The sequence below is a fragment of the Microtus oregoni genome, unplaced genomic scaffold, assembly GCF_018167655.1.
Source record: "Microtus oregoni isolate MIOR12 unplaced genomic scaffold, Mior012 000018F_ref0000195, whole genome shotgun sequence".
Taxonomy (NCBI): Eukaryota; Metazoa; Chordata; class Mammalia; order Rodentia; family Cricetidae; genus Microtus; species Microtus oregoni.
Genome location: NW_024543077.1, coordinates 9514547 through 9535047, shown reverse-complemented (window position 1 = coordinate 9535047; position 20501 = coordinate 9514547). Strand labels below are relative to the sequence as shown.

General features: G+C 38.6%; 1 pseudogene; it reads right to left on the bottom strand.

Moving 5' to 3' along the window:
- Window positions 1–6495: 6495 nt before the first annotated feature.
- LOC121458611 lies at window positions 6496–8125 on the bottom strand (annotated as a pseudogene).
- Between the last annotated feature and the right edge of the window lie 12376 nt (window positions 8126–20501).

The window sequence follows — 20501 nt, the reverse complement described above, 5'->3', positions numbered from 1 at the left end:
TACGCATAGTATTTGTGGGGCATCTCATGTTATTTGGGCAGTGTGTATAATGTACAATGTTCAAATCAGATTAAGTGTATTTTCTTGAACACACGTAATTTCTTTATGATAAATCATTCTGATGTTATTTAAGCATGCAGGACATATTTATTATCTAGAGTTACCTCATTGCTCAATTGCACACCAGAATGCCTTGCTTTGAACTAGATGTAGGTTAGTACCTATGGGTTAACTCATCTCCATTCCCCAACTTTACCCAGATTCTGGTATCCGCCATTCTACTCTCACATTGATGAGACTGTATTTAAAAACTGAATGTATGAATAAGACTGTGACATTTGCCTCCCTGTTTCTTGCTTATTTCAAGAAACATGATGATCTCCAGTCCCATCCACGGTGTTGCAATTAGCAGAATTTAATTCATTTTGATGTCTTAAAAATATTCCACTTTACTTCCTTGCTCATGTTCTCCCTTCTTCTGCTCCTCCTTGGGACCTTGGGATTTCAGTCCGGTGCTCCAGTTTGGGTCTCTGTCTCTATCTCCATCCATCGACAGATGAAGGTTCTATGGTGGATGTGCAAGATATTCATTAGTATGGCTATAGGATAGGGCCATTTCAGGTTCCCTATTATCAGCTGCCCAATGAACTAACTGAGGACATCTCCCTGGACACCTGGGAGCCCCTCTAGTGTCAAGCCTCTTGTCAACCCTAAAATGGCTCCCTTAATTAAGATATATACTTCCCTGCTCCCATATCCATCCTTTCTTTATACCAACCATCCCATTCCCCCCAACTTCCCCCCATCCTCCCCTTCTCACTTTTCTCTCCCCATTTCCCCTTACCCCAATCCCACCCCACCCACAAGATCCCAATTTTTGCCCGGCAATCTTGTCTACTTCCAATATCCAGGAGGATAACTATATGTTTTTCTTTAGGTTTACCTTCTTATTTAGCTTCTCTAGGATCACAAATTATAGGCTCAATGTCCTTTAGGACCGCGAGGGGTGCACCCACCCACTGAGACAATGGGGCTAATCTATTTGGAGCTCACCAAGGCCAGCTGGACTGAAAAAGCATGGGATAAAACCAGATTCTCTGAACATGGCGGACAATGAGGGCTGATGAGAAACCAAGGAGAACGGCACTGGGTTTTGATCCTACTGCATGTACTGGCTTTGTGGGAGTCTGACCAGTCTGGATGCTCACCTTCCTAGACCTGGATGGAGGGGGGAGGACCTTGGACTTCCTACAGGGCAGGGAACCCTGACAGCTCTTTGGAATGGAGAGGGAGGGGGAGAGGAGTGGGGGGAGAGGGACAGCAGTGGGGGGAGGGGGAGGGAAATGGGAGGCTGGGAGGAGGCAGAAATTTTTTTCAATAAAATAAATAAATAAATAAAATTATCAAATTAAAAATAAATAAATAAATACTCCACTTTGTCTATCTGGCACATTTTCATTATCAGTCGATGGATAGCTAGACTGATTTCTTACTTTGATTGAATGATAGTGCTGAAATGAATTGGGGAGTGAGGATGCCCTGGTAACAGACAGAGTTCATAAATAGCAATGGGATCCGTGGATTGAGTAGCAGTTCTGTTTTACGTGTCTGGGTAGTTTCCGTCTTGGTTTCCACGATGGCTGGGTTAATGTGAACCAGCATTCCCCTTCTCATACGCTGAAGCTTTAGTTTTGCTTTGTGGGTTTTTTCAATAATCATTCTTATGGTGAAATGATGGCTCATTGTGGTTAAATTTATGCTTCCATGATGATGTGGAGTATATTTTTTTATATATGTGTGTCCATTTGCATCTTTTTTATAGCGTGTCTGTTGACACCTGCTTTCTGTTTTTTAATGAATGAGCTGGTTTTCCAGGCTTACAGTTTCGCTGCCATCAGCTGAGCTTCGTGCCCATTACGCGCGTTGCCCTCCGGTCAGCTGTGCAGATGAGATTTGTTTTCCTGTCCTGTGAGCTGTCTTTTCCACTTTGAGGGTTTTCTTGGCTGTGCAGATGCTTCTCAGTTTGTCATCCTACTTTTATAATTTTGTTTTTGTTTCCCATTCTCTTATTTTTTCTCAGCTAAACAATATAAATCACTTCCAATTGTAATGTGTTTTAAGTATTTTTTTTATATTTTATTTTAACAGTTTCATAGTCCGATCAGATTTTCAGCACTGTTGTGATGACAGTGGTTGTAACAGGGGGGCTTCCTGGTATTGATTCAGATCCTAAAGAGAAGGTTTTTATCTTTGCTGTATTTAGTATGATGTTAGCTGTGGCTCTGTGGCATATCATCTTTCTATCTATTTATTTATTTCATTAATTTTTGGTTTTTAGAAACAGGGTTTCTCTGTAGCTTTGGAGCTTGTTCTGGAACTGGCTAATGTAGACCAGGCTGGCCTCGAATTCGCAGAGATCAGCCTGTCTCTGCCTCCCGAGTGCTGGGATTAAAGGTGTCTGCAACCACTGCCGGGCTATGTATCATCTCTACTAAGATGGGATACATTACTGTTATAACTAATTAAAAGTGTTACCATGAAGAGATGTTAAATTATATCAAATAATTTTCTGCTTCTCATAATGATCATATTGATTTTGCTCATCATTCAATTGACATGATATATTATGTACATTGTTTTGCATATGGAATGAAGCCTTGATCATGGCCAATAATTTGTAGGACTTGGTTTGTTAATGTTTTAGGATATTTGCATCTGTGTTCATCAGGAATATTTTGGAGCACTTTTGTGTTTTTGTGTACTTATCTAGCTTTAACATTAGCATAATCCTGCACAGAGATAACAGTTTAACATTCTTATGTTTCTTAAAAAGTGAAGAATTGTTGGCTTTAAAAAGTTAATGTTTTCCTATTTGTAGATTGATTTTAGAAATGAAAATGGGAAATTCAATTTTTTATTCTTTGAAATTATGAGAATTGCACAGTCTTCTCTTAGTTTTCCCTCCAACCCTTTCCGTGCTTTTTTTTTTCAAATTCCTGGCCTCTTTTTCTTTAGTTGTTTCATATTAAATACATTATCGATCTGTATATATTCCTAAACACAGTCTTCTTATTCAGGACTGATCATTTAGTCTTTCTCAAATCAATGGTTTTTAGTACACACACACACACACACACACACACACACACACACACACACACAAATGGAAAGAGAAAGGGAGGAAGAGAGAGGAATATTTCTAGGGAAACCATCCCTGGGACTGGAACCCTAGCCAAATATCCAGGCCTAGGGGAATTAGATTTTTGTGGGCTTATGAGTAAAGGTGTTTTCTGGTGTGCACTCACTGGTAAGCGAATGTTAGACATAAAGCGAAGGACAAGCACACTACAATCCACACCCCAGAGAAGCTAGGGGAAAGGGGGACCCTAAGAGGGACACACATGGAGGTCCCCAGGAAAGAGAAGTTGTTAAGATTTCCTGAATAAACTGGTAAGGGGAGTAAAAGGTGGGGCAGGGCATGGGAACATGAGGGATCCCGATGGTCAAATTGGGGACCTGACAGAAAGGGAGAGCAAGGAAAGAGATATCTTGGTAGAGGGAGCCATTATGGGGTTAGGGAGAAACCTGGTGTTAGGGAAATTCCCAGGAATCCACAATGATGACCCCAGCTAAGACACCTAGCAATGGTGGAGAGGGTGCCTGAACTGGCCTTCCCCCATAATCAGAGTAGTTGACTACTCTAACTGTGATCATAGAACCTACATCCAGTAACTGATGGAAGCAGATGCAGTGACCCACAGCCAAGCACTCAGCTGAGCTCCTGGAACTTAGTTAAAAAGAGGAAAGAGGGATCATTTGAGCAAGAGGGTTCAAGATCATGATGGGAAAACCACAGAGACAGCTGACCTAAGTAAGCTGCTGGGAACTCACAGACTCTGGACTGACAGCTTGGGATCCTCCATGGGACCTAAGATTTCTGAATGTGGGTGACAGTTCTGTGGCTTCATCTGTTGAGGAACTCCCTAGTAGTGGGACCAGGACATATCCTGCATGTGCGAACTGACTTTCTGGAGACCATTCAATATGGTGGGATACCTTGCTCAGCCTTGATACAGGAGGGAGGGGCTTGGTCCTGCCTCAGCTTGTTATGCCAGACTTTGTTGACTCCCCAAGGTAGAGGCCTTACCTCCTCTGAGAAATGGATGGGGGATGGGAAGGTCAGGTAGAGGTGGGAGAAAGGGAGGGAGGGGGAACTGGGGCTAGTATGTAAAATTAAAAAGATATTTTAAATAAAAAAGTAAAGGTGTTTTCTTAATAAAACAGATACAATTTAATTTATGTAAGGGTATGTTTTCCAATCTGGTGTTTCACATGAACAGTCAATGCCATAACCATGAAGGGGAAAACATCACAATTACTGCAAATATTCTGAGTCAACACTCTGGATAGTCTACACATTGCTTGTGGGTAAAGCTATCACTTGAGCAGCATTATAAAGTTTCATAACACTGTCACTTCATCAACACAAGATTTCCATTTGAGGGGGCTGGAGAGATGGCTCAGTGGTTAACAGCATCGCCTGCTCTTCCAAAGGTCCTGAGTTCAATTCCCAGCAACCACATGGTGGCTCACAACCATCTGTAATGAGGTCTGGTGCCCTTTTCTGGCCTGCAGGCATACAGACAGACATAACATTGTATACATAGTAAGTAAATAAATTAAAAAAAAAAGATTTCCATTTGAGGATTTCTGTTCAACTGAGAAGTCAACACAGGTAGCATGCTGCAGAGAGATACAAGGAAGGATTTTTGTATTGTTCCTTATAGCTTTTGAAATATATTCTAAAGTTTTAATATCTCTGAGTTTTCATATGACATAAAATCTAAATATAACCATAACTGAGAAAACATGAGCACACCCTGTATTTCACGATGTATACAACCTATCAACCATAATACTTTGCTCTACACTTATGTCAACCATATCTCAACACAAATGGAAAAATAGTGCTGAGAAAATCAACTACTAAAAGTAATCACTAAAGAAAAGATAGAGATTTTATGAAAAAACTCCAATAAATGATTTTTTAAAAAGCATTTAAATGTTTCTAGACTATGGGGAAGAATTTGTGAGAACATTTTTCTCTTCGGTTGTTTGAAGAGTCATTATAATAAGAAATGCTCAAGTTATGCTGATTGTAAGAATCTGGAAAAAATAATGATGACAACTTAATCAGATAGTTTTGGCAATAATTCTCAGTTGTGAAGGCTGAACTCATATAAATGAATATGAAAAACCATAGCAACTCTAATCCTGGGCATTCCCTAGAAAAATAATTGCTCAATTAAGGTTGGATTATACTCAAACAAGTCTTTTATGTAACTTTTCAGAACCATGTGGAGAAAACCATGTGTTCAAAGCTTGAAAAAGTGGAGGTACATGGGGGTCTCAAATTCTACTCCACACTATAGTAGTTAAGACACTTGGGATCTCTATATTTACTCTAAGACTCCACGGGAGTGATTATATAGGATAATATTTACATGTTTCCATTAATAAAATTTCATTCAACTTGACATCAGCTGCACAATTAAAACAGCAAACAAGACAGGATTTTTGCCAGTTAGTGTCACAACACAGGAGGAAGATAGAGGAAGTGGTACTTTGGTAAAGTGCCAACAACACTCAAAGTCTCGTGGGACTTTGTTAGAATTTAAAGCATACCCCTGGGAAGGCTACTATATATAAAGTCAAGCAGGGCATAGAACAGCATTTTAGCAGTATTGTGTCTAGAGGTAACGAGAGAATGCAATTTTTTTTGTCTTTAAAGGGATGATTATATTACATACAGTGTGAAATGCATACTGTGAAATGAAATTTAGGCATTTAAAAGGGTGTTGTTGAAGAAAATGAACCCATATAAAAATATCTCCTTGACAACATATACATTGATCACATTTATATAGGACATTGAGACTGAGAGGCAAACTCTTTTAAAAGATAACTTTAATTTTAATCATCCTATTCCCCAAGCCTATTAAGAACAAATAAATAATTACACAACAAGAAAACTGGGTTTCAGATCTGAAAGTCCACAGCTCAAGAGATAGTGACGACCGGCAGCAACCACCTGAAGAAGTAGAAAAGGGAACCAACGACAAGCTGGTAGATTTATAGTTGAAACCAGATCTAGGCAGAGGACTTTGCAGAATAACTTAAGATATGAGATATGATCTGGACACATAAAGTGAAGAAAGTAGATAAACACACACATACATATATATGTGTATATATATGTATATATACATATATATGTATACATATAATTAGCTGGATTCCCCTGTTAAACTAAAAAGCAGTTTTAAAAAGATTCCTAAATGTTTTAGACAATGTTGTTAGCCTAGAGTCATAAACAACCACATCCAAATAAGGTAAGCTAAGAAAGTAAAAGAACCTTTTGAAGAGCAAGTAAACACTGTATACTATGTACAGATGGCACACGGTGCCAATTGCAGACGCAGTGGTCCACTTGAGTTATGCCTTTGCTACAGCCTTGGACAGATTCTGAGCTGTGTACAACTCAGCTGCGCCAGAGTGCTGATCTTAGCATGTTGGACGCTGTAGACTTGTTCTTGTTAGACACGTATTTGTAAGTTCACCATTGTTGACAGAGGTTTCTGCCCACCTGGTCCTTCAGTCTTTCAGTTCCAAAGGAATCACACAGAGGTCTACATTAATTATAAACCGATTGGCCAAGTATCTCGGGCTTCTTATTAATTAATTCTTACATCTTAAATTGGCCCATTATTCTTGTCTATGTTAGCCACATGGCTTGGTACCTTTTGTGGTGAGGCAGTCACATCTTGCTTCCTCTGTGGCTGGGTCACTACTACAGACTGCACTTCCCTCTTCCCAGCATTCTCGTTGCCCCTCCTCTACTTTCTGACTGATCTGCCCGCCTATAGTTCCTACCTGACTACTGACCAATCAGCATTTTATTAAAGATAATACAAGTGACAGGATAAAAGACCATTGTCCCACAGCACACCGTGACTACATTCTTAGCCAGGTGCTGCGTGATGGTAGAAGGGATTCATTTGTGTAGGACAGGTAGTGCTCAGAGTTGGTGTCCCATCACTGTTGTCAAGAATTTTCAGTGCTAAGTACAAAGCTCTGGCTACAAACTGAGAAGGAACAAAATGTACCATGCTGTAGTCCAGTATAGTGAGCTCCAGGAGGTATTTGGCCAAAGTTCAGCATCAACCTCTCCAATTTTAGATGCTCTATGGAGGAAGTGCAGAGGCACAGGATGACCCAAACTGAAGTTTAGAACTTTTAGAATCTTTATTTCCATCGATCCGATTTGGTGCTTAGTGTAAGTGTTGCTAATCACAAAAGCAAAGTCCCCTATTTCCGGATGGTACATTTCTTCATATTTGCTTGCAATAAACATGGCAGTCACACCAGCTCCAGTATCTTGGGCACATAAACATCCTGCATGAACTGGTCCATCAATAATGGAAACAGTCATGTACATGTTCTCCTGCAGCAGCCTAAATTTCATCTGAACCCGTATCAGCAAGTCAATTAGAATAGCTCTCATGTTTCCTGTGATTTCTCGTGATTCTGGTAGGTCTTTTGATCTAATTGACTTCTTCTTCAAGTTGTCTGAGATAAGCATATACATCTTTCACACATTGACTACACAGGCTTGGGTCAGCTCCATCATCTGCATCCATATCACTCATGGCAAGAATTACATCAGAAAAAGCCTGACACAGATACTCTTCTGCAAGGGCACATCTGGATGGTTCCATTGGGCCTAGAGAGGGACTATCAAAATAGGTCCAGAAGAAAGCTTTTCTTCCATAGCAAGCTCAGCTAGTTCCACCCCCGGCTCACTCAGGCACCTTCTCTAGAGGTTTTGGTGGGATCTTAGCTGAAATTTTTCCAGAAAGTGAAGATTTAGTTCCTTTTTCAGAGATACTCTTGCCACTACCTGTTCGTTGACTTTGTTACCAATATCTCTGAGAACGGTTCTTGGTCTCAGCCCAGGCTTGGAGGCTGCAGCAATTACTGCAAGTACACACTTGGCACCAGTCATGCCAACCTTTGCTTTATTTTCTGTGTTAATTTTCGTGTTCCTAGTGACCCTGAGACCCATGGCTCCCCATGAAGAGGCTTGGCGACCATCAGCAAAGAACCCGACCTCTGACTGGCGACGGCCAGATACCAACACCTGTTCCTCCACAGCATCCCGTGGATAATATTTACTTTTATTGCAATGAAAAATTCTCTTTCATATTCGAGACAATGTTTTCTTTCTGTTTTAAGGATTGATTCCTGTATTTACTCTGTGGCTTGAGAGTTCTACTATGTTCAAAATCTGTACTAATTTTTTAACAAAAATAACTTCTAGAAAACCTATTTATTTGACACAATGTCCAATATCAGTATTCTTGCTCAAGTTTTCTCTTTTCTAATCAGTGCGAAAATGTTAATACACCCAGAAATATTTGAATTGCCTTTTTTGGACATTTGTAACATCTATTGAAATTCTCCTGTCATTTAAATTATTGCAAATAATTAAATTATTACAATAATCGAATAGTTTTCTTATTTTGTTACCATTAAAGCTTTGAAAAATAGTGTAGCTTGTTTTCATTTCAGGGGACTTTACAATGTCCTTATTATATCTGTTACTTTTTCATTTTTGGAAGTAGAGAATTAAAAGAAAGTTTAAAAAGTTATTATATAAGAAGTGGGGGGAAAGGTTTTAAAAACTAGAAGTGCTTTAAGAGAAAATTTACAAAGATTTTATGTATGTCCCAAAACAAGAGCTAGTAGCCCTTGTTTCTTGCTAGCCTTCTTTCTTCTAATTCATTGTCACTTCTGTTGTTTATGAAACAGTGTGATGAGTTGCCCCAAACCTAAGTATGTAAGAAGAACAGCCTGTGGGTGTAGTAATCTAATCACAATTTGTTTTTACTTTAAATTTTTTTAAAAAACGGAAAACAAACTATCTCCTTCCATAAAACACACCAATACAAGTTCCCACTCCCTCCTCTCCTCCTATTCCCTCCACCTATCCCCCCCCCCACTTCAACCCCCATCCACTCCTCAGAGAGGGTGAGGCACATTGCTTTTGGGAAGGTCCAAGGCCTTCCTTATTATATCTAAGCTGAGTAAGGTACCCATCCAAAGAGAATAGGTTCCCAAAAAGCCAGTACATTTAGTAGGGAAAAATCCTGGTGCCATTGCCAATGGCCCCTCAGTCTGCCCCAGCCATACAACTGTCAACCATATTCAGAGGGACTAGTTTGGTCCTATAACTTGTTCCTTTCCAGTCGGGATGGTCTTGGTGAGCTCCCATTAGCTCAGGTACAGTTTCAGTGGGTGAACCCATGCTGGTCTTGACCTCTTTGCTCATATTCTCATTCCTTCCATTCTTCAACTGGACTTTGGGAGTTCAGTCCAGTCCTCCGAAGCAGGTCTCTGCCTCTGCTTCCATCAGTTGCTGGATGAAGATTCTACGGTGACATTTAAGATATTCATCAGTCTGACTAAAGGGCAAGGCAAGTTCAGGCCCCCTCTCCTCTATTGCTTAGGGTCTTAGCTGGGGTCATCCTTATGGATTACTGGGAATTTCTCTAGCACCAAGTTTCTTGCTAACCCCATAATGGCTCCCTCAATCAAGACATCGCTTTCTTTGCTCTCATCTCTGTCCTTCCTCCATCTCAACTATTCCATTCCCTCAAGTTCTCCTTGCTGCTCCTCTTCTCCTCTCCTCTTTCATTTCCACCCTCCCTTCTCCCCCACCCACATGCTCCCAATAATTTAACCTTGTGGTGGATCTATATACATTTTTCTTAGGTTCACCTTATTACTTAGCTCCTCTAGGATCATGAATTATAGGCTCAATACCCTTTCTTTATAGCTAGTATGCCAATATTCATCTTTTTGGGTCTGCATTACTTCACTCAGTATAGTGTTTTCAAGATCCATCCATTTGCATGAAAAATTCAGGATGTCATTGCTTTTTTTAAACCACTGAGTAGTTAGTACTCTAATGTGTAAATTGCCACATTTTCTTTATCCATTCTTCGGTTGAGGAGCATCTAGGTTGTTCCCAGGTTCTGACTATTACAAATAAAGCTTCTATGAACATAACTGAACAAATGTCTTTGTAGTATGATTGAGCATCTTTTTGGTATATGCCCAAGAGTGATCCTGAGAAATTTTCTGAGAAACTGCCATACTAATTTCCAAAGTGGTTGCACAAGTCTGCATTCCCACCAGCAATGGATGACTGTTCCTCTTACTTGACATCCTTTCCAGCATAAGTTATCATTGGTTTTTTTATTCTTAGCCATCTGACAGGTATAAGATGGAATCTCAGAGTTGTTTTGATTTGCATTTTCCTGATGGCTAAGGATGTGGAACATTTCATTAAGTGTCTTTCTGCCATTTGAAATTCTTCTAATGAGAGTTCCCTGTTTAGTTCTGAGCCCCATCTTTAATTAGGTAATTTGGAATTTTGATGTCTAAATATATATATATATTGGAAATCAGTCCTTAGTCTGATGTGGGATTGCTGAAGATCTTTTCCCATTCAATAAGCTGCTGTTTTGTCTTATTGACTATGTCCTTTGCTTTAAAGAAGCTTCTCAGTTTCAGGAGGTTTCATTTATTTATTGGTACTTTCAGTGTCTGTGCTGCTGGGTTATATTTAGGAAGTGGTCTCCTGTGCCCATGCATTAAAGGCTACTTCCCACTCTCTCTTCTATCAGGTTCAGTGAGGTCAGATTTATATTGAGGTCTTTAATCCATTTGAATTTGAGTTTTGTGCATGGGGATAGATATGGATTTATTTGCATTCTTCTACATGTTGACATCCAGCTATGCCAGCACCATTTGTTGAAAATGCTTCCTTTTTTCCATTGTATAATTTTAGCTTCTTTGTCAAAAATCAAGTGTTCAAAGGTGTGTGGATTAATTTCCAGGTCTTCAATTCGATTCCATTTATCAAACTCTCTGTTTTTATGCCAATACTAAGCTGTTTTCATTACTGTAGCTCTGTAATAGAGCTTGATGTCAGGGATGGTGATGCCTCCAGAAGTTCCTTTATTGTACAGGATTGTTTTGGTTATCCTGGGTTTTTTGTTTTTCCAAATTAAGTTGATTATTTTTCTTTCAAGGTCTGTGAAGAATTGTGTTGGGATTATGATGGGTATTGCATTGAATCTATAGATTGCTTTTGGTAGGGTTGCCATTTTTGTTATGTTGACCCTACCTAACCAAAAGCATGAGAGACATTTCTACTTTGTGGTATCTTCTTTGATTGCTTTTGTCAAAGACTTAAATTCTAGTTAAATAGGTCTTTCACTTCTTTGGTTAGTGTTACCTCAAGATATTTTATGCTATTTGTGTCTATTGTGAAAGGTGATGTTTCTCTGATTTCTTTCTCAGCTTCTTTATCATTTGTATATAGGAGGGCTAATGATATTTTTGGAGTTGATATTGTATCTTGCCACATTACTGAAGGTATTTATCACCTGTAGGAGTTCCCTGGTAGAGTTTTTGGGGTGACTTATATATACTATCATATCATCTGAAAATAACAAAAGTTTGACTTCTTCCTTTCTAATTTGAATCCCCTTAATGCCCTTTTGTTGTCTTATTGCTATAGCCAGAACTTCAAGAACTATATTGAAGGGATATGGAGAGAGTGACCAGCCTGTCTTTTTCCTCATTTATTGGAATCACTTTGAGTTTCTCTGTATTTAATTTGATGTTGGCTGTCGGCTTGCTGTATATTGCTTTTATTATGTTTAGATATGTTCCTTGTATTCTTGATCTCTCCAAGACCTTAATCATGAAGGGGTGTTGGCTTTTGTCAAATGCTTTTTCAGCATCAAATAAGATGATCATGTTTTTTTTTCTTTCAGTTTATTTATATGATGGATTATATTGATAGATTTTTGTATGTTGAACCATCCCTGCATTTCTGGGATGAAAGCAACATGGTCATAGTGGATGATTTTTTATGTGTTCTTGGATTTGGTTTGCCAGTATTTTATTGAGAATTTTTGCAACCATGTTCATGAGTGAGACTGGTCTGTAATTCTCTTTCTTGGTTGAATCTTTATGTGGTTTTGGTATCGGGGTAACTGTAGCCTCATAAAAAGAGTTTGGCAATGTTCCCTCTGTTTCTATGATATGGAAACAGGACATTCCACATTACTTTGAGGAGTATAGATTTTAGCTCTTCTTGGAAGTTCTGCTAGAATTCTGCACTAAAACCATTCGGCCTTGGGCTTTTCTTTTTCAGTTGGGAAGTTTTTGATGACAGCTTCTATTTCCTTGCAGTTTATTGGTCTATTTAAATTGTTTGCCTGGTCTTGATTTAATTTTGATGTACGGAATCTACCTAGAAAATTGTCTCAAGTTCCGGCGAGGGGGGCACCTGCCCGCCCAGGGCCTCTCCTGCTCAGTCAGCCCTCATGCAGAGCCCTGCTCTCTGGGAGTTCACCTCCCTGATCAGGGAGGGCCTGGTTAGGGCCTTAGGGAGGTCCCAGTCTCAGACAAGATCACAAAAGTTAGGAGCATGAGCATGAGGGAAGGGTATAGGGGGAGAGAGAAGGGAGAAGGGAAGGATTTGGGAGAGCTTGGGGGCGTGGGATGGTTGAGATAGAGGAAGGGCAGATATGGGAGCAGGGAAGAAGATATCTTAATTAAGGGAGCCATTTTAGGGTTGGCAAGAGACTTGGCTCTAGAGGGGTTCCCAGATGTCCAAGGGGATGTCCCCAGCTAGGTCCTTGGGCAGTAGAAAAGAGGGTACCTGAACTGGCCTTGTCCCATAGCCACACTGATGAATATCTTGAATATCACCATAGAACCTTTGTCAGGAGATGGATGGAGATAGAGACAGAGACCCACATTGGAGCACTGGACTGAGCTCCCAAGGTCTAGTTGAAGAACAGAAGGAGGGAGAAGATGAGCAAGAAAGTCAGGACCATGAGGGGTTCGTCCGCCCACTGAGACAATGGGACTGATCTAATGGGAGCTCACCAAGGCCAGCTGGATTGGGACTGAACAAGCATGTGATCAAACCGGACTCTCTGTGGCTGACAATGGGGCTGACTGAGAAGTCAATGATAATGACACTGGAACTTGTTTCTACTGCAGGTACTGGCTTTTGGGGATCTTAGTCAGTTTGGATGCATACCTTCCTAGGCCTAGATGGAGGGGGGGCTTGGACTTCCCACAGGGCAGGGTACCCTGCCCTCTCGTAGGACTGAAGGGGGAAGGGTAAGTGGGAGAACGGGAGGGAAATTGGAGGAGGGGAGGAGGTGGAAACTTTGAATGGTATTATTTATAAAGCAATAAAAAATCTAAAAAAAGAAAATTGTCCATTTCTTTCATGTTTTCAATTTTTTTGGAGTATAGGTTTTTATAGTATGACCTAATAATTTTCTGAATTTCCTCAGTGTCTGCTGTTATGTCTTGCTTTTCATTTATGATTTTGTTGATTTGGATGTTCTCTCTCTGCCTTTTGATTAGTTTTGATGAGGGTTTGTCTATCTTGTTGATTTTCTCAAAGAACCAGCTCTTTGTCTCCTTGATTCTTTGTATTGTTTTCTTTGTTTCTATTTTTTTTTTATTTCAGAACTCAATTTGATTATTTCCTGTCTTCTACTCCTCCTGGATGAGTCTGTTTCTTTTTGTTCTAGAGCTTTCATGTGTGCTGTTAAGTCATTAATATGAGTTTTCTCCATTTTCTTTATGTAGGCACTTAGTGCTGCTTTCATAGTGTCCCATAGGTTTGGGGACGTTGTGCTTTCATTTTCACTGAATTCTAGGAAGTCTTTAATTTCTTTATTTCTTCCTTAACCTAGAAGTGGTTCAATTGAGCACTATTCAATTTCCATGAGTTTGTAGGCTTTCTGGGAGTAGTATTGTTAAACTTTAACTTTAAACCATGGTGATCTGATGAGAAACAGGGGTTAGCCCAACTTATTTTGTATCTGTAGATGTTTGCTTTGTTACTGAGTATGTGATCAATTTTAGAGAAGGTTCCATGAGGTGCTGAGAAGGTATATTCTTTTTTGTTTGTGTGGAATGTTCTAAAGATGTCTGTCAAGTCCATTTGATTCATTACATCTGTTAGTTCTCCTATTTCTCTGTTACTTTTTCTGTCTTGTTGACCTGTCCAGTGGTGTGAGTGGAATGTTGAAGTCTCTTTTCTTATTAGTATGTGGTGTTTAATGTGTGATTTAATCTTTAGTAATGTTTCTTTTACATATGTGAGTGCTCTTGTATTAGGAGCATAGATGTTCAGGATTGAGACTTCATCTTGGTGGATTTTCCTGTTATGAGTATAAAGTGTTCTTCTCCATCTTCTCTGATTGATTTTAGTTTGAAATCTAATTTGTTGCATATTAAGATAGCTACACCTGCTTGTTTCTTAGGTCCATTTGATTGGAAAACCAATTTCAACACTTTATTTTGAGGTAATGTCTGTCTTTGAAGTTGAGGTGTGTTTCTTATATGCAGCAGAGGCTGGATCCTGTTTTCGTAGCCATTCTCTTAGCCTGTGTCTTATTATAGGTGAATTGAGTCCATTGATATTAAGTGATATTAATGACCAGTGGTTGTTAATTCCTGTTATTTTTTTGGTAGTAGTGTTTTTGTGTTTCCCTTCTATGGGTTTTGCTGGTGGGAGGTCATGTGTTGCCTGTTCTTTTGTGGGTGCAGTTAGCTTCCATGAGTTAGGGTTTTCTTTCTAGTACTTTTTGTAGGGTTGAATTTCTGAATACATAATGTTTAAATCTGGTTTTGTTATGGAATATCTTATTTTCTCCATTGATGGTGATTAAAGCTTTACTGGGTATAGCAGTCTAGGCTTGCATCTGTGGTGTCTTAGTGTCTGCAGCACATCTGCTCAGGACCTTCTGGTTTTCATGGTTTCCATTGAAAAGTCAGGTGTAAGTCTACCTTCATATGTTACTTGTCCATTTTCCTTTGTAGCTCATAATAGCCTTTCTTTATTCTGTATATTTTGTGTTTTGATAATTATATGGCATGAAGACATTTTTTTGTTCTCATCTATTTGGTGTTCTATAAGTTTCTTGTACCTTCATAGGGATATCCTTCTTTAGGTTGGGAAAGTTTTCTTCTATGATTTTGTTGAATATATATTATGTGCCCTTGAGCAGGAGTTCTTCTTCTATCCTTAATATTCTTAGGCTTGGTCTTTTCATGGTGTCCCAGATTTCCTGGATGTTTTGTGTTAAGAATTTGTTAGATTTAATGTTTTCTTTGACCAATGAATCTATTTCCTCTATAGTATTTTCAACACCTGAGATTCTTTCTTCCATCTCTTGTATTTTGTGGGTTATCCTTGCCTCCTGTTCATTTACCCAGATTTCCCATATCCAGAATTCCTTTAGTTTGTTTTCTTTCAATCTTCAACTGTTTAAGTGTTTGCTTCACCAGTTTGATTGTTTTTTCTTGAGTTTCTTTGAGAGTTTTATTAATTTCTTCCAATTTTTTATTTGTCTTTTCCTCCATTTCTTTAAGGAAGTTTTTCATTTCCTCTTTAAAGGTCTCCATCATCTTCATAATGTTATGTTTAAAGTCATTTTCTTCTGCTTCTTCTGGGTTAGGATGATCAAATCTTCCTGTTGTGTGAACACTGTTGTTGCTTTTTAGGTTGTAGGGTGAATTCTTGCATTGGCGCCTACCCATCTCTTTCTTCAAATGAGGTCGGCAGTGTTTTGCACTTTGGTCTAATTCTTGCAGTAGCTGTCTGAAGCTTTGGCAATTATTCTTGGCCTGCTCTGTACTGTCAATGTCTGTGTCTCAGGGAGCAACTGAGGTCTCTCCAAGCCTGCTTTCTTGGTCTTTTCTCCTGGTTCGCTCTCTTGGTCCCCTCAGTGTTGTAGCAAGCTCTTGGTCCCCTCAGTATTGCAGCAAGCTCTGTTTGAGAGCTTCACTGAGGTTGCAGGAGGACAGTTGAGCTTGTGAGTGGAATGGGGCTAGTAGCTTGCAGGGTCTGGTGCATGGGGGTGGGTATTGGGACAGTCTACCTGCAGGAAACTCTCCTGATAGCTGACTAGAGAAGCCAAGGAGAGGGGCCCAGGGTTTTGTCCCACTGTGGTGGTCCTAGTGAGTGGGGTGTTCTGCCACATGGCTCATCTCTTAATCACAATGTTTTAATTTATTCTTTAATCTCTTTTTTGATGTGTTTTTAAAACCTTTTAAATTTGTCGATGATATTCTTACAACTTTATTGAGGTATCGTTGATATAAATATTTAAAGAGTAAACTTGATGGTTAACATACACATACACCATAAAATAATTATAATAAGCTATTAGCATAATTATCACCTTACATTGTTAACATTTGGGAGGGTGTGGGAGATGATCGTGAGAACACTTGTCTTCTGTGCTGAATAACAGAGTATTTAAACTACAATTACCATGCTTCAATTAAGTCTCCAGTGCTTATTTATTTTATGATTGTAAGTTTGTATGCTTTGAGAAAAACGGAGAAAAAGGTAAGTTTTCCTTTATAGTGTTTCCACCTTTAGGGAACTCAGCATCTCCCCAAGGTCACACCACATAGGCAAAGGAGCCTAGAACTTGGTCAAGGCTGCTCAGCTGTCCACAGGACCTCCTTGTTGGGATGCTCTCTTAGGTTGTGAACTGAGTATATCCAAAACTGCACCTCAATTCCTACTTGTTTTCAACTTTCCCAATCCAAATTCTGTCCTTATAGTGCCCAAAGCAGAATCTAGAAAAGCACTTTCCTCTATACCTGTCCCCTTTTGACATTCAGGTGATTGTCCAGGTGTCAACCACACCTCCTGCCCTTTGGCTTCAATCACCCACATGTCTTCATCCCCAATGGGCTCATCTTTTCCAAGCCATGATATTTCTTTAATTAGAACAAATTCTGAGACCTGTTTCTGCACATAAATTGCATGTCCCATCCAAATTAAGCAAAAATTACACAATTAAAAAAATATAACTGTAATTCTCTAACTAAAAATCCTTTAATAGCTCCTCATTGGTTGATCAACGTTTAAATCGATTGTCTCTGAATATCCAATTCGTCAGGCACTTCTCCTTTTGCCTACATTACAGTTTCTGTGGGCACTTTCAGCTCTGAAAACTGAGTGCACTTCTTTCCATAAAACCTCTGCATCTGCTCATCTTTCTGTTGGGAGTCATCCCTCCACCCACAGTTTTTGCCTGACTAATATTGAGTTCACCCAGCTTAAAAATCACCAAATATCCCCCCACCCACCTTGCTGACCCAATTACACATTCCAAAGTATGATGCATTTCTATTTCAGAACACTTCCCTCAGTCAGCTTATGTATTGTTTATAGATACACATTTTGTTGTAATTTGCACATACACCACACTCTAACAAGGTATCTTCTACTAGACCCTACATTCCCTACAAACAAGGGCTAAGCCTGTATTTGCTTCCATTTGTTTTTCATTACTGACTCAGGACTATAACACACATCAATATTTGCAGTGATGTTTCATTTACGTCTTAAATACCATCATATTAACACATCTTAACCATATTTACTGGTTAAGAAGTGACATCTCCAAGTTCCCTTGGTGTTTCCTGGAGATGCAGTTTGTACTGACTTCTGTCACAGGCTTCTGTTTTACATCAACAAACAAGCATTGGTCTACTACTGTGACATTGTAAGGCTCTGGCGACACAGCTGCAAGCAAACAAGTCTCCGCTCTTAGGCTCATAAAACATAAAAGCCTGGAAGACAGAGATAGGACAGGAATGCGGGTGATTTAACAAACAACTGCAAATAGCATATGGCATATGTTGGAAGATTTTAAGGATTTGAAAATATTTTCACTTATTGTTTTGAACCGCTTCTTATTTAACTTTTGAAGACTGCCATTGTAATTGGACTTTCCTTTCGACCACCAGTTCCCTCTCAAACAATGACACAGACGCCATTTAATTTATGAACATTTGGCCTATGGCTTAGAATTGTTCCAAACTAGCTTTTATAACTTAAATAAACCAGTTTTTATTAAAATATGCTTTACCATGTGGCTTTTTATCTTTCTTTGACTCTGTATGTCTTATCTTCCATGTCTTGTTGACATCTCCTCCATGTCTTGATTATCTCCTGCTTCTTTTTATCCCTGCTCAGAAGCCCTGCCTCTACCTCCTGCCCAGATACTGCCTGTTTAGCTCTTTATTAACCCAATCACAACAATATATCTTCTCACAGTGTACAAATATCCCAAAACACTTCCCACTTTTTGTCTAAATAAAAAGGAAAGGTTTTAACTCTAACATAGTAAAACTATACAATAAGCACAATCATCAGGTAACAATTACATTCACAATGGCCAGTTCCTTTGTAATTGGCATATTTGGAGAAAATCCTCTATTATCTATCTTATTTGATAAATTTAAGATTTTATACCTAAACCATTTTCTGTTATAACTTGTATTATTATCCTAAAACTGTTTTTTAGACATAAAAATATCTTCCTTGGTAAACAACTTAAGTTTTTATGTTTTTCAACCTTCCAAACTTAATATCTCTTATGTAAGTTTATTTCTGAATTTTCAGTCCCCATCAGAGACCTAAGAAGTATAAAATATTACCTGAGCACATAGGAAATGTAGCACAAGCAATTTCTAAAACTGAAAAAATATGACAGAGACTTCTGACTGCCTGAACAGTCAACTAAAGGTTCCTCTATAATGTTAAAGAATCCATCTTTGGTCTATAGTACTAGAATATCTGGCAGACTTTTTCTGAAGCAAGAATTTTGAAGGACAACAGTTTGTCAATCACTTTCTTTTGTGTCCTGATTGTCCAGTTTACACAACATTCTGCCAGAAGTAAAGGCAAGGGTAGTGTCTTATTAATGTGGCTAGCTTTGTCACATTGAAAATAAACTCCATATAGAGGTTCTTTGCTGCCCACCATCATTTTTTGAAGTAAATTGGTACTGGCAAGAGCAGACCTTCCTCACTGTGATGAAAAGTCCTGTTATTAAAACATGTTAAGTGCCATAATCTGTAAATCTTTGAAGTGTTTGAAGACCATCTATTTAAAATACATCTGCTTGACCTTGAAAACATACCTAACATTACTATAAGTTTGATTGTTAGAGATAATTAACTACTAACATTTCTTTCTCTAGTAACCTAAATAGATTTCCATTTCTAAACCTTTATATTATAGGTATAATACCTTAAACAAAGGTAGAAACACATATATAGTACATTGCAACAAAATAACCTTAAATTTGTATTAATATACAAAAATCCATACCAATGTAAAATATTTGAGACTAGTAGTTGCTTATTAGTTTAAAAGTAGATTCAATATCTATCCTTTTAGTCTATCATTTCTATACCATATCCCCCATTTTCCATTCAAAAAGAAATCTGTGACCCTAGTCTCCTTCGTTCAGTTTTTTTTTTTCTGATCATTACCAATAACAACTTGTAACCAATCCTCCTAAATGACTAAAAACTCACATCCACCTCTTGGGAAAGTGAATGTAGTGTTTCTAGATTGCTTCCTGTTGTCTGGAAGTGTTGGCATTTTTAGGGGACCCTGAGAAAATTGGAATAAAGGTCAAGTCCTGGGAAAGCTAGCTATATCATTCTTTGTTTATTCTCTGTGTGATGGGAAAGCATATAGCTTATCTGAACTCTTGCTGGGCAGTCTGAGAGGCTGCACCACATCAGCTAGCAGCTTTCAAGTTGTTCTGGATGCAGAATTTTGAGGAAACTTTACAGAGGCATTCCTAGAGGCTGGATTACTTGGGATATTTGTCTTTATCGGTGTTCGGTTCTTTTCACTGAAAACACATACACTTTTAAAGATAGCATATATATCTGTATTAACCCAAGTATGGAATGTGCAGTGTGCATAAGTCAGTTAAAGATGATGTGTTTTATGTTTGAGCAGGAAAAGACATTTATTAATTTTATATGTTTGTTTGGACTGTATAAGCAAACCTATTATGGCATAATAATAATAAGTCAAGAGGACACTGTACCCAAAAAGATTTATCATGTTTCATCCAATCTCAGAGCTGTTCCCATGTCAAGGGATCAGCATATATATCACCTGTCTGTTATTCTTTCTTGGTTTCATTTTCATGTCTGTATCCAAGACCTTCAGGAATTCTCCCCCAATCAAATCAGATCATTAAAATTTTGAAAAGAACTATAACTTTTTGTTTCCTGTGTAAACAAAGGCATAACCTCTCCCCAACTCAACGTATTTTCTAACTTCAATTTTGAAGTTAAGACATTCTTAAAAACATACAGGTTGGTTTAATTTAGCAGTTTCTATAATTCAATGTCTCTCAGCAGCTATTTTTTTTTGTACATTAGCATTTAAAAAGTTCAAAGTCAACAAGGCACCATACAGGACCAGATGCCTATGTATTTCCCAACCTTACATGACTTAGTTGTTTTATATTTCTTTACTGTTTCTCTAAAGGCTTTAT